The following is a 12,260-nucleotide window of genomic DNA, read 5'->3' as shown; positions in this document are numbered from 1 at the left end:
TGGCCTCTGATGCGGTGAAGGTTCCTCTCCTTACGTGAGGAGGCTTCCGTCCACGGGAGGTGAAGTGTCCTCGTCACAAGAACGTCTGAGAACAGGTTTAACAGATTGGTAGACTGGAAGATTTACCCCGACTGAAGAGAATTTAACAGGATCTGAGTTAAAAAGAAAACAAGACTCAAACGTCAACATCTAAGCCAAGAGACAAAGGCAGGGAGCAGGGCGTTTAGTCTCCACGGCTGGCGGGTGTTACTGCCAGGGTGTGTCTGCCTCTGCAGATTGGAGCAATTTCCTCTCCCTCCACCCTCATCCCCACACCAGCCGGCATCGGGCAACCTAATCCAAATGCCACATGCCAAGCCTACTGACAGATTCAAAGGACTTCAAGGCTGGAGGGGCCCCTCGAGGTGACTGTCAGCTGAGAACCAGGGCCTAGCAAAGCTGCTGCCTGCAGGCCAGGTCCTGCCCCGGCCTCTGGGGGGTTTCCTGGTGTGCGGGGACGCCAGGGGCTCACACAGTCTGGCTGCTCTCGAGCAGCAACAGCAGAACTGAGCAGTTGCACCGGAGACCGTCTGGCTTGAAAATCTAAACTCTTTACTACCCAGCCCTTTATGGAAAATTTGAGGAACCTGGCGGATATGGCTGGCTACCTAGCTAGCTGTGCTCCTATCGTGAGCAGACGGACCTTCCTCTTTCAACCTGGGCGAATTGTGATGCTTGAAAAAAGAACCAGGAATAATTTTTAGAAGTCAGAGTTTTCCATTAAGTGGCTCGGCCGGATTCCAGAGTTTCTATTCATGGACGGTAGGGCAGGACCGGGCGCACAATCCTCAGACCTCACTTTTGTTTCTGCTCAATCCCTTGTCCTTTGAACCAGCACAATAAAAGTGCTTCAATAAGCAGGGTCAAGTAGGCTGGACCAGAGAGAAATGTGAACACGAGATTACGGCTGCGATCAGAGGCCGAACGCCCTCAGCCACACAGCGTGAACCGAGAGCACCTTTATTATAAACAGCTGTCTGGCTGCTATAGAACAGACGGCAACCGCATTTTAAACTGTTTTGTCCGAGTGAATGAAGCATGGTCATTTTGGAGAACAGGGAAGCAAAGTTTTAAAAGAGCTGAAAAGCTTTTCAAATGCCCATATTTTCTATGTTCCCGAGGGACTTTGGTCACTTCAGTTCCTACGTGGGATGTGAAGTGGTCCCACATCAGGGGGGCTCTGATCTCCCCTCCCTTCACCAGCGAAGTCCTCAGCCGGGGGCGGCCTCCCCTTCCCAAGCTCCTGGTCTGTGTTCTTCCACAAGTATAGAAGCATCAGCTCTTTTGGTTTGGGACTGATGTGTAAATGAGAATCAGTTAACTTGGGAAGTGCGTCCACCGAGCCGTCCAGAGTTAGCTGGACATCTTCTCCTTAGGTGAGGAGACTTCTGTCCACGGGAACTGCTGGTCTCTTTGGGAAGCAGGGGGGCAGATACATCAAAAGTCTCAATGGAATTTATGTCTTTTGACCCAGCAATTCCCCTTCGAAGAATGTGTCCTAAAGAAACAGTGATGTGGAAAAGATTTATGTACCACACGCACTATTTAAAAGAGCCAAAAATCGGAAATAATTTAAATGTCCAGCAATTGGATTCTGCTTAAACAAATTGTCATACATTTATATGGTGGAATGTCATGAAGCCTTTAAAATTATGATTTAGAAGAAAATGTATTAACCTGGAAAATGTTCATAGTATATTAGGAAAAAAATATCAGAATAAATATGATCACTTGGAAAATATCTCAAAGAAAATAAATCAAAACATTAGCCAAGTTTATCTCTGGGGGTGGGATTTTAAGTGTCCTGTACATTTTTCTTCATGCTTTGGTGTTTGTACTTTCAGTATCATGTGTCTTGGTGTAGATATTTTTTCCTTGGACTTGAGATCTATTGGGCTTTTGAGTCTATGGATAGGATCTTTGATTAATCCTGGCAAATTCTCAGCTGTAATCTTTTCAAATATTGTCTCTGCTCCTTCTCTGTTTCCTGTCCTCTGGTTACTGATTAGACATACCCTGGACCCTCACTCTCTGTCCTCACGTCCTTGAACCTCTTTTTCATTCTTCCCATTTCTGTGGCTCTCCCTGCAACATTCTAGTCATTCCTTCAACTGTATCTTTAGTGTTTCTTCATCTGTGTGTTCAATCTATCCATTGAGTCTTAAATTTCAAATATCATTATTATTTTTTAAAATTTCTAGAACTTCTATTTGGTCATTAGTTATAATTTCTTGTTCTCTGCACATATTTTTAATCTTGCCTTTAATTCTTTAGACATAGTAAACATAGTTCAATTACATTCTGTCTGATAATTCTAAAACCTAAAGTCCTTGTAGGTCTATTTCTGCTGTCTGTTGTTTCTGTTTATTCTCAATCATGGAGCCTCATTTCTGTTTCTTTTTTTTTTTTTTTTTAATATTTTATTTTTTAATTTTTTGGCCAAGTGGCTTGTGGGACCTTAGTTCCCGGACCAGGGATCAAACTCGCACCCTCAGCTGTGAAAGCGCCAAGTCCTAACCGCTGGACCGCCAGGGAAGTCCCTGGAGGCTCATTTCTTTTGTGCCTGTATGAGTTTTATCTGTGAGCTCTGTAAGAGTAAATTAAAAAATGGAATTTTCTGGTTGCTGAAAGGGAAAGAGAGTATTACCTCTCCAGTTGCTACTCACTGGAAAATCATTTGTGGGTTTCTTAGAGATGAAAGATAAAGAAAAATTCCTCCAGAGAGGAAGTGCAGGGGTTTTTTTTCCCCGTTTGGAGATGCCTTAAATCCAGCTCTCAGTGTGAAGCGACTTTATTGAACTAGGAACGTGTGTTTAGGCTGCAAATCTGCAATGAGAACTAGCGATGGTTGTAAGTACCTGGGGCAGGATACCCTGTCCCCTGGGCACCAAGGTTTAAAGCAGCAACGTTTCTTGCAGTCTTTGGAGCAGGGGAGGGACTTCTAATTCTTTTCTTCTAATTTTTTTTTTAGAACATAAACCCTGCTTTTTTAAAAAAAAATTATTTATTTTTGGCTGCGTTGGATCTTCATTGCTGCACGCGGGCTTTCTCTAGCTGCGGCAAGCGGGGGCTACTCTTCGTTGCGGTGCGCGGGCTTCTCATTGCGGTGGCTTCTCTTGTTGCAGAACACGGGCTCTAGGCGCGTGGGCTTCAGTAGTTGTGGCACACATGCTCAGTAGTTGTGGCTCGTGGGATCAGTAGTTGTGGCTCGCAGGCTCTAGAGCGCAGGCTCAGTAGTTGTGGTGCGCGGGCTTAGTTGCTCCGTGGCATGTGGGATCTTCCCGGACCAGGGCTTGAACCCGTGTCGCCTGCATCGGCAGGCGGATTCTTAACCACTGCGCCACCAGGGAAGGCCCCTCTTCTTCTAACTGTTAAGCTGAGTGTGCGGTCCTCTGGGTGCCAGGCTCTGGGTGTCTGTCCGCTCCTCGGATGGACGTTACCCTTAACCCGAGTTCCTCCTATGAGGTCATGGATACTGAGGCTCAGATTAACCCTTGACCCCTTTCTTGTTTTTTTGTTTTTGTTTTTGTTTTTTGTGGTACGCGGGCCTCTCACTGTTGTGGCCTCTCCCGTTGCGGAGCACAGGCTCCGGACGCGCAGGCTCAGCAGCCATGGCTCACGGGCCCAGCGGCTCCACGGCATGTGGGATCTTCCCGGACTGGGGCACGAACCCGCGTCCCCTGCATCGGCAGGCGGACTGTCAACCACTGCACCACCAGGGAAGCCCCCTTGACCCCTTTCTTCCTCTCTGTTTTGCACCATGAATCCAACAGGACATCACAGTGGCTTGTCTTTAGTTCTGTCTGGAATCTGACCTCTTCTCACGACCCCCTTCCGCTGTCCCCTCTGGCCTCCCCTCTAGCCTCATCACTGGCACTGCCGCTGAGCATTTCCTCGGCCATTTCTCTCCCCTGATCCTGCGTTCGGCTGTGGACTCGCCGCAGCCATGGGGGGTTGGCAGGTGTGGCACCAGCAGAGGCTGAGGCACGTGCTGGCCTGTGTCCGCCACTCCCGCGGCCTTGAGCATGGGCCCTGGTCCTCCTGTCGGCAGACGCCCTGCGTCAGCCAACGGCCAGCCACTGTCAACCTTCCTGCCACCCTGCAGGTGACCACGGTCCCGACCAACACTGACAGCCCGGCCCGGCCCAGCCGAAGCCGCAGCATAGAAAAGAAACTGTGTTTTCTGCAGATGCCACGGCCTATTAGGCAACGTAAAACGGAGACACGCAGGTTCCTGAAAGGTAACTTGGGATTTTCCTTTTCCACTGAATTAACTGCCAAAGATATAATCAAGTAACTAACCCCTAAAAACAGCATGTAAAGAAATCTGAGATCTCTGTGTATATTTCATGATTCCTCTATTTTCAATAAAAATATTTATCTTCCATGTTTATTTATTTGCCAAGAACTAGGCAGCTTTACCTGAAGCTCTCCTACTCATTGGTGGCTTTCCCACTCTATTGTTTTCCTCTATGGCCATCTCCTTAAGAAGTTGAATGTGCGCTCACCCCACGACCCAGTGGTCAGACTCGCAGAACTGAAATGTGTCTCCACGAAGGCTTGTGCACAAATGTTCACATCAGCCCCAAACAGCAAACCGTTCGTGATGGTTAACTGTAGTGTCAACGTGACAGGCCACGCACGGGGTGCCCAGGTATCTGGCCAAACGTGATCGCGGGTGTGTCTGGGAAGGTGTTTGAGGATGAGATGAGCAATGGAGCTGCACGCCTCGCCTCCTGACGGTGGGCCCCATTCGAGCAGCTGAAGGCCTGACCAGAATGAAAAGACTGACCCCCCGTGGGGAAGAGCGAATTCTCCTGCCCGACGGCTCTGCGTCGGGACACTGTGTTTCTCCTGCCTTTAGTCTCGGACTGAATCATTGGCTTCTCTTGGGTCTCAAACCTACTGGCCTTTGGACTGGAGTTTACGCGATGGGCTCCCGAGGCCCCCAGCCTGTCGACCGCAGACCTCGGGGGTCATCAGCCTCTACAGCCATGGGAGGCAGTTCCTCAGCATACACCCCCATGCCGCCCAGAGGGTTCACTAGCGGGTGAATGGACGAATCCTGGAATTCTCAGCAGTAAAAAGGCATAAACTACCGAGACAGCAACAACAGACAGGAATCTTGAGAGCCCTGTGTGGAGTGAAAAAGACACAGATGAGTTCATACTGTGTTTCCATTTGTGTGAAATTCCAGAGAAGACGGGGCTGTGACGCTGGAGGGCAGCCTGGCGGTGCTGGTGAAGGGGAGGTGACCTGAGGGGCACGGGGAGCCCGTGGGGTGACGGGCACGGCCCCAGTGGCAGTGGCACTTTGGCGCATGCGGGGCAAACGCGCGTTCTGTCTCAGCAGAGCTGGTTTTGCAGAAAGAATCAGCCAGCCTGGCAGGAGTGACCTTCTCTGAAACCGTGTCCTTTGCTGCCCCAACCTGCAACACAGGACGTTTAGATGGTCGGGCAGAAACCAAGTTGAGCCCAACCCATCTGAAGCACAGGGGCCGGGGCGGGGGTGTTCCTCCTGCTACTGGCCCTTCCAGGTAGGCGGTGATGCTGGCCCTGCCCATCCCCCTGCCCCTCCCTCACCCCGTGGGGGACCTGAGGAGGCAGAGGCTGGGCTGGAACAGAACGTGGGGTGTCCCTGGCCCTCGGGCCTCCAGCCGGCCTCACCCTCAGTCTCACGATGCCTGGAGGTCTGGGCCGAGCCGACTGCCACCTTCAACATGATCCGGAGGCCACAGATCACTTCTCACCAGGGAAAGCTTCCCAAGACAGAGCGTAGAGGGCACGAAGAGCAAACGGAAGTCTCACGAGGCCTGGAACACAGGTGAACAGGGAGGAACTGTTTCCACGTTAGCCGGACTTGCCAAACGGGTCAGTTCCAAATGGGTGCGAGGATTCTCAGCAGCTGTTCCGCGTCTCGTCCGAACCAGCCCCGTCTGACTAGTAGAGGCGGTCCTAGGAGATCTGGTCGTGCAGCCCACGCTGGGTGGCGACTTTGCTGCTGTAGTTAATTAGTTTCTTAACCACGCCTTCAGCCATGTTAACACCACTCCCCAGATTTGAGAACTCATTAAAAGAGAAACGCTGGATCATAGAAGCAATAACCTGAATTTTGTCCAATGTACTGAGAATTCATTTTAAATGGAAACGTGTTTTCTTGCTGAGGACTTTGGGGGGTGCCTCGGGGTGCGAAGGAGCCAGTGCCTAGCTGACGTGCACGATGTTCCCTGCAGGCTCAGAGCGCCCCTCTCGGTGCTGGAGAGAAGGTGCTCTGTGACCTGGGGCAGGTGCCTGGGCGTCTCTGTGCCTCAGCTTTTGCCCGTGAGAAGGAGGTGGCGATGGGAGCCTCCCACACACACACACAGGCCGCTGCCAAGGACGAGGGCAGAGAACACACCGGCTGTGAGGGGCATGATTCATACTTTGCTTTTGGTCTAATTTGCAGCTTTTGCCTTTGACGACACTATTTGCCTCGTGTGGTTGTTGTGAGGATTAAATGAGATGATTTAGGTAAACTGTCTGATAAGTTCAATAAGTCAAAGTTATTTATTTCGGAAGTTTATAGCTAAGGATGTAACTGTAAAAATTGTTAATGTTGGATGATGCCTTTAAGCCTAAAGTTAGGTGTCATTTGCCTGTTTTCATTTGGAGGTGGCCTTTTCACGTGTTCTCTGGGTGTCGATCTCACCGCAACCCCATGAAGTGAAAACCCTGACCCGAGGCAGCCACTAATCTGCCTTCTGTCAGCGTCACATCTGTATATCGGATATTTAACATGTCCGTAATCTTTAGGAGAATCTGGCATATTAGGGAGTCTGACAAAATAGGTTTGTCATTTCTATGTAAAGTGTATAATTAAGTGTAGACTTGTAATTTTTTTTAACATCTTTATTGCAGTATAATTGCTTTACAGTGTTGGGTTAGTTTCTGCTGTATAACAAAGTGAATCAGCCATATGTATACATATATCCCCATATCCCCTCCCTCCCACCCTCCTTATCCCACCCCTCCAGGCAGTCACAAAGCACCGAGCTGATCTCCCTGTGCTATGCAGCTGCTTCCCATTAGCTATCTATTTTACGTTTGGTAGTGTGTATATGTCCATGCCACTCTCTCACTTCGTCCCAGCTTACCCTTCCTCCTCCCCGTGTCCTCAAGTCCATTCTCTACATCTGTGTCTTTATTCCTGTCCTGCCCCTAGGTTCTTCAGAACCTTTTTTTTTTAGATTCCATATATATGCGTTAGCATACGGTATTTGTTTTTCTCTTTCTGACTTACTTCACTCTGTATGACGGACTCTAGGTCCATCCACCTCACTACGAATAACTCAGTTTCGTTTCTTTTTATGGCTGATAGACTTGTAATTTTTAAATTAAAAAGTTTAAGAGCATTTGACAAAGTTTGTAAATGCTATTGGAACGTATACAAGAAGTTGAAAGTTCCTGTACTTACAACTTTGATTTATTGGATTTTTAACGAGTTGTTTAAGGTTGTCATAAGTTTTTTTGAGTTGGGGATATAGATTGCTTGCGCCCTTCAGACATTTGAAATATTTAAGAAGAAAAATGAATATATTAAATTTATAAGTGCAGTTCAAAATGTGGAGAAGAATTTAATTAAATGGATTGATTTTTAAGAGTTTAGTTGGTTCAACTGATTGAAGGTGATTCTTACGTTATCTGAAGTTTTACACATACTAGAACATGACATAAGATTTGTACAATGAACATAAAAGCTAGAGGAAAAAAAGGTTTTTTTGAATTTGAACTTTAATAAGGCATCATTCATTTGAAATTTAAGTAGCTGTAAAGTTCTTTCTGTGCATTAAAGTCCCTGTCGCTCATTAAAAAAAAAAAAAAAAAAACCCGAAGACCCAAACCACACATAGACACAGTCTCACAGCCTTCATTCATGCAGAGCTGGACACAGTCCACACGTAACTGAACGGGCCTTGGCCTTTCCTGCACAGTCCCGGCTCCCAGCTTTCGGAGTGGGGGAGGGGAGGGAGGGGGAGGGGTTGCCTGGCGATGACCTCATCGTGGTGATGTCGGCCCTGAGCTCTACCCGGAGTGAGCAGTTGGGAGAGGAACCTGCAGACTGATGCTTGGATCTGTGATATTAGTGTTGGCCTTTTCTTAAGAAAAGAAAAAACCCTTCCTCTCCAGAACACACTGGGTTTCCTCTGATCGCTCTGCTCTTGATATGTGGCACGATGCCCCGGTACCAACCCCCGACACCCGAGAGGTGCCCTAGGACTGGTGTCCTGGCACCTTCGAGCGAGGGAAGCAGGACCCCAAGCGCACCCTCAGCCGCAGCCTCCATCGCAGCGAAGGGCAGGAAATCATACTCGGTTCTGCATCTGCCTCGTGTTTCGTCTGGTTTGGGCCCTAAACAGTTGAAGAACAAACCTGAAAGGACGACGGGGAGGACCGGGGTCCGCACACACTCACACGCTCGGGATAAACGCTAGAAGGAAGGGACGCGCTTTCTGAAGGGGTTTTGAGGGTCTTGGGAATGAAAGTTCTTAGCTCCCATGTTTCCTCCTTCGTGGGGACCCCGCGGCCGGCGCCGGGGGCCTCGCCTGGGACCAGGGCGCTGCGGTGAGGACGGAGGGCCGCCCTGAGCAGGTCCGAGCTCCCGCCAGAGAACCGCTGACTTCTGAGGGTGACTTTGTTGTTGCTGTTGATCTCGCTTTCAACTTTGAGAGGAAACTAGAAGGGGGGCGCGGCCTCTATCCCACGAGAGTCTCTAGCTCCCTATTTGGGCCTCCACCCCACGGACGCCCTCGGAGCCCAGCCGTCATCATCTTATCCCTGGGCGTCCCGGGGTGCCGCCCAGCCCGCCCCACTGTGGACCACGGGACCTGCAGTTCTGGCGGCCGGGAAAGGTCCAGGTCTGGTTCTGTTGGCGTCGCACACAGTAAAGCTGCACGTGCATAGACTCCAGGGAGGGGTCGGCGCCTGTTCCTTGAGCAGCAGACCGTTCGGAACCCAGGGGAGGTCCCTGCAGAGGCGGCGAGTTTTGATCCAGCGGCCGCATGTGTGACTCCCGTGGCCTCAGGCCAGGGGGACGTTTACATGCCTTCACTCGATATTCACACGTTTGAGAACTTATTCAATAAAACTATAAGCCATTTAAAAAACTATAAACCATTTTGTTTTTCCCACTAAAAAATGTCATGAAAACTCCTAGAGTGGCTCGAAGAAGACTCCCAGGGACGACAGTAGTTTCTGGGCCGTGTTCAGAGCTCGCTACGCTCTCGTCTCTGGGAGCAGCAGGGCTGGATGGCTTCTGACGGTGAGACTTCGCCACATGCTTCCCTCCACGCGGTTCCTCCTTCCCCCTCCCGAAGGTCCCCCAGAAGGAATACTTTCAGAGTGAATGACAACAACAGGAAAAGCGTGACACAGAAAAGAAAAGAGAGGGAGGCTTTGGGAAGGAGAAAAGTTCTGTCTCTTGCCAAGGTGTGTTCAATTCATCAAGCTGTGTCCTCCTGTGTGTACATTTTAGTTCAATGTAAAACTTAAAAAGTTTTTGCATAGATATATATATGTGTGTGTGTATATATATATATATATTAATCATGGTAAAATACACAACATAAAATCTACTATCTTGGCCATTTTTAAGCGGCATTAAGTCACGTTGTTGTGCAACCATCGCTGCCATCATTTCCAGAACTTTGTCATCTTGCAAAACTGAAACTCTTCCCAGATAACACCTCTACATCCCCCTCCCCTAGCCCGACACCCACCCTCCTTTCTGCCTCTGTGGATCCGGCTCCTCCAGGGACCTCCTGCAAGTGGAGTCACACAGTGCTTGTCCTTTGTGTCTGGCTTATTTGACTGAGCATAACATCCTCAAGGTTCATGCATGTTTAGCAGGTGTCAGGATTCCCTTCCTTTTTAGGGCTGAATAACATTCCATGGTATGGAATAAACCCTTCCATTTCCATGGTATAAACACTTCTGTTTTAAAACAAAGGTAAAAGGTGGGAATGCATAGACACAAGAAAATGCTGGCAGCCCGTGGATAATGTTAATTCATTGACCCGGAGGGTTTGTGTGGTGCTTCTGTGGGTCAGGGTTACACGTAGCATTTTCTGTCCATTCTGGTCTACTCCCCACAACTTTAGTTCCATTTTTTCGGATGAGAAAACATCAATAAAGGCAGAGAGGTGAAACCAATTCCCCGAAGTCATGGGGCTGGAAAGGAGCGGTGCTGAGCGCAGACCCGCTCCTGTGACCGAGGCCGAGCCTGGGCTGGGCTGGACCTGCCCACCTTGCAGGGTGGCTGCGCTGGGGGAGAGGGAACCTTCCGAGTTATAGGACGCGTGACGGCACCACTGAGCCTGCGCAGAAGCCCTGACTTCCTGCCGACCACTTCGGGGTCACCCTGGGCCTGGCTGAGTGGGGCCTGCAGCGTGGCGGCCTGGGGTCGTCTTCCCCAAAGGGGCCCGCAGAGCGCGCACCTGGGCACCTGCCCGTGGCCCTAGTCCCCTCGGCTGCGGAGAGTCCCCTCGCCGCCCCCATGCGCTTGGCCGCCCCCGGGAATGCTTGGCGGGGCCGGGGCGATGGGTGCCACCTCCCCTCAGAGCGCCGCTCGTGTGTCCGTGGCGACGGGTCGGGACGCGCCCCTGGAGCCCCGTGCGTGCAGCTCAGGCCTGGCACCGCCGGTGACGCGCTGTCCGCAGGGCCAAGCCCCTTCCCAAAACTATCCATGGGGACAGCTTTGGCACCCATGGTCACAACCAGTGAAGAGTATGGGAACTTCCCGCCAATTCTTGTCTGGTGGGGTTGCATTTTGAATTTGGGTTTCTTTCGAGCCTTCGAAGCATCTGGGCTGGTCTTGGTGTTGTTATGCTGTGTCCTGCATCCATCCAGAAGTGGGTTTGCCAGGCGGGGGCAGTGTGAGTGGGAATATTGCATTTCTGATCAAGAACTTGCCATTAGACACACACAGGTATCGCCCCGCGTCATAAAAGCAGAGCTACAAATACACAATTATGTGTAATTATACACAGAAGGGTCTTCCCCAAGAACCACAAACTCCAGCCTTGCTGGGGGAAAGATCTCTTGGGCATCATGCTGAGTGAAGTAAGTCAGAGAAAGGTGAATACTGTGTGTTTCCACTAAAATGTGGAATCTAAAAAATACAACAAACTAGTGACTATAACAAAAAAGGAACAGACTCACAGATGGAGAACAAACTAGTAGTTACCAGTGTGGAGGTACAAACTGCTATGTATAAAATAAAAAAGCAACGAGAATATATTGTACAGCACAGGGGATACAGTCTGTGGTCTATAATAACTATAAATGGAGTAGGACTTTTAAAAATTGTGAATCACTTTGTTGTACAACTGAAACTTATATAATATTGACATCAACTATACCTCAAAAAAAAAGTTTTCAAAAGTTAAAAAAAGGAAAAACAATTAACTCACTACAGAACTAGTGATTTAAATTTAAGGCCAGTTTTAATTACTTATCTGGTAAAATGCTTATTTTCAGTTACAGTTTAATCTATGAAAGATACTGTTATAGCACAAAAAGTTTTAGTAAGAGTTTTGTAAACATTATGACCTAAGTTACCATTTACATATATGGTACTAGGCACAGTTCACTGTTTTAGAGTTATTTAAATTCCTAACTGACCATAAAAAGTCTTGCTATGGCATTCCATAATGCAAAGGGGAAAAAAAATCTTTGGGGCAGTAAGAAATCTTAGAGTGAATAAACTGAAGCTTTGCAGTGTAATGTGGAATTAGGAAGAGAAATACATTTTCTGACTTTAATGTACAATGTACATGTTATTTTAAAAAGTTATTCCGAGAATGCCCTGAGCCCTCTGAAGGCAAGGGTGGGGTGGCAGGGTCTTTACAAAAGATTCACCCTTTGAAGTCATGCAGTACTCTGCAGAGTTTTGTTCTGGTGGAGATCCAAAAATTGATCCATAAGTCAATGTTACAAATATCAGAAGAATAAGTTCAAAAGAAAGCATTTTAGAAAAAGTACTTTATTCAGTAACACTAAAGAATTAAAGAAAGTGTTAATAGGGGAAAAAAAAGCCTAAAGAGAAAAGAGACCTAAATCTCATCAGGTTAATTTTTGTAAAGGATGCTTGAATTGTCTTCACAGTTCTTATTCTAGGTGTTCTCGTACAAGAAACCTATGATCTAGCCACTTATTTAAAGACCAAAGAAGCTGGGCTATATCGGA

At 48.6% G+C, this 12,260-nt stretch overlaps 1 long non-coding RNA gene across 1 annotated transcript; it reads right to left on the bottom strand.

Moving 5' to 3' along the window:
* Window positions 1-4,380: 4,380 nt before the first annotated feature.
* Window positions 4,381-6,454, bottom strand: LOC113625796 (uncharacterized). Its single transcript, XR_003434870.1, has 2 exons — window positions 5,706-6,454; window positions 4,381-5,173 (listed from the first exon to the last, which is right to left on the bottom strand). It is a non-coding gene; the product is annotated as an uncharacterized LOC113625796 (long non-coding RNA).
* Between the last annotated feature and the right edge of the window lie 5,806 nt (window positions 6,455-12,260).

Source organism: Aethalodelphis obliquidens, unplaced genomic scaffold (genome assembly GCF_003676395.1).
Source record: "Aethalodelphis obliquidens isolate GAN/ISIS:26980383/991018 unplaced genomic scaffold, ASM367639v1 scaffold16, whole genome shotgun sequence".
Classification (NCBI taxonomy): Eukaryota; Metazoa; Chordata; class Mammalia; order Artiodactyla; family Delphinidae; genus Aethalodelphis; species Aethalodelphis obliquidens.
Note: the sequence above shows the minus strand (reverse complement) of the source record. Positions and strands in the feature narration are given on the sequence as shown.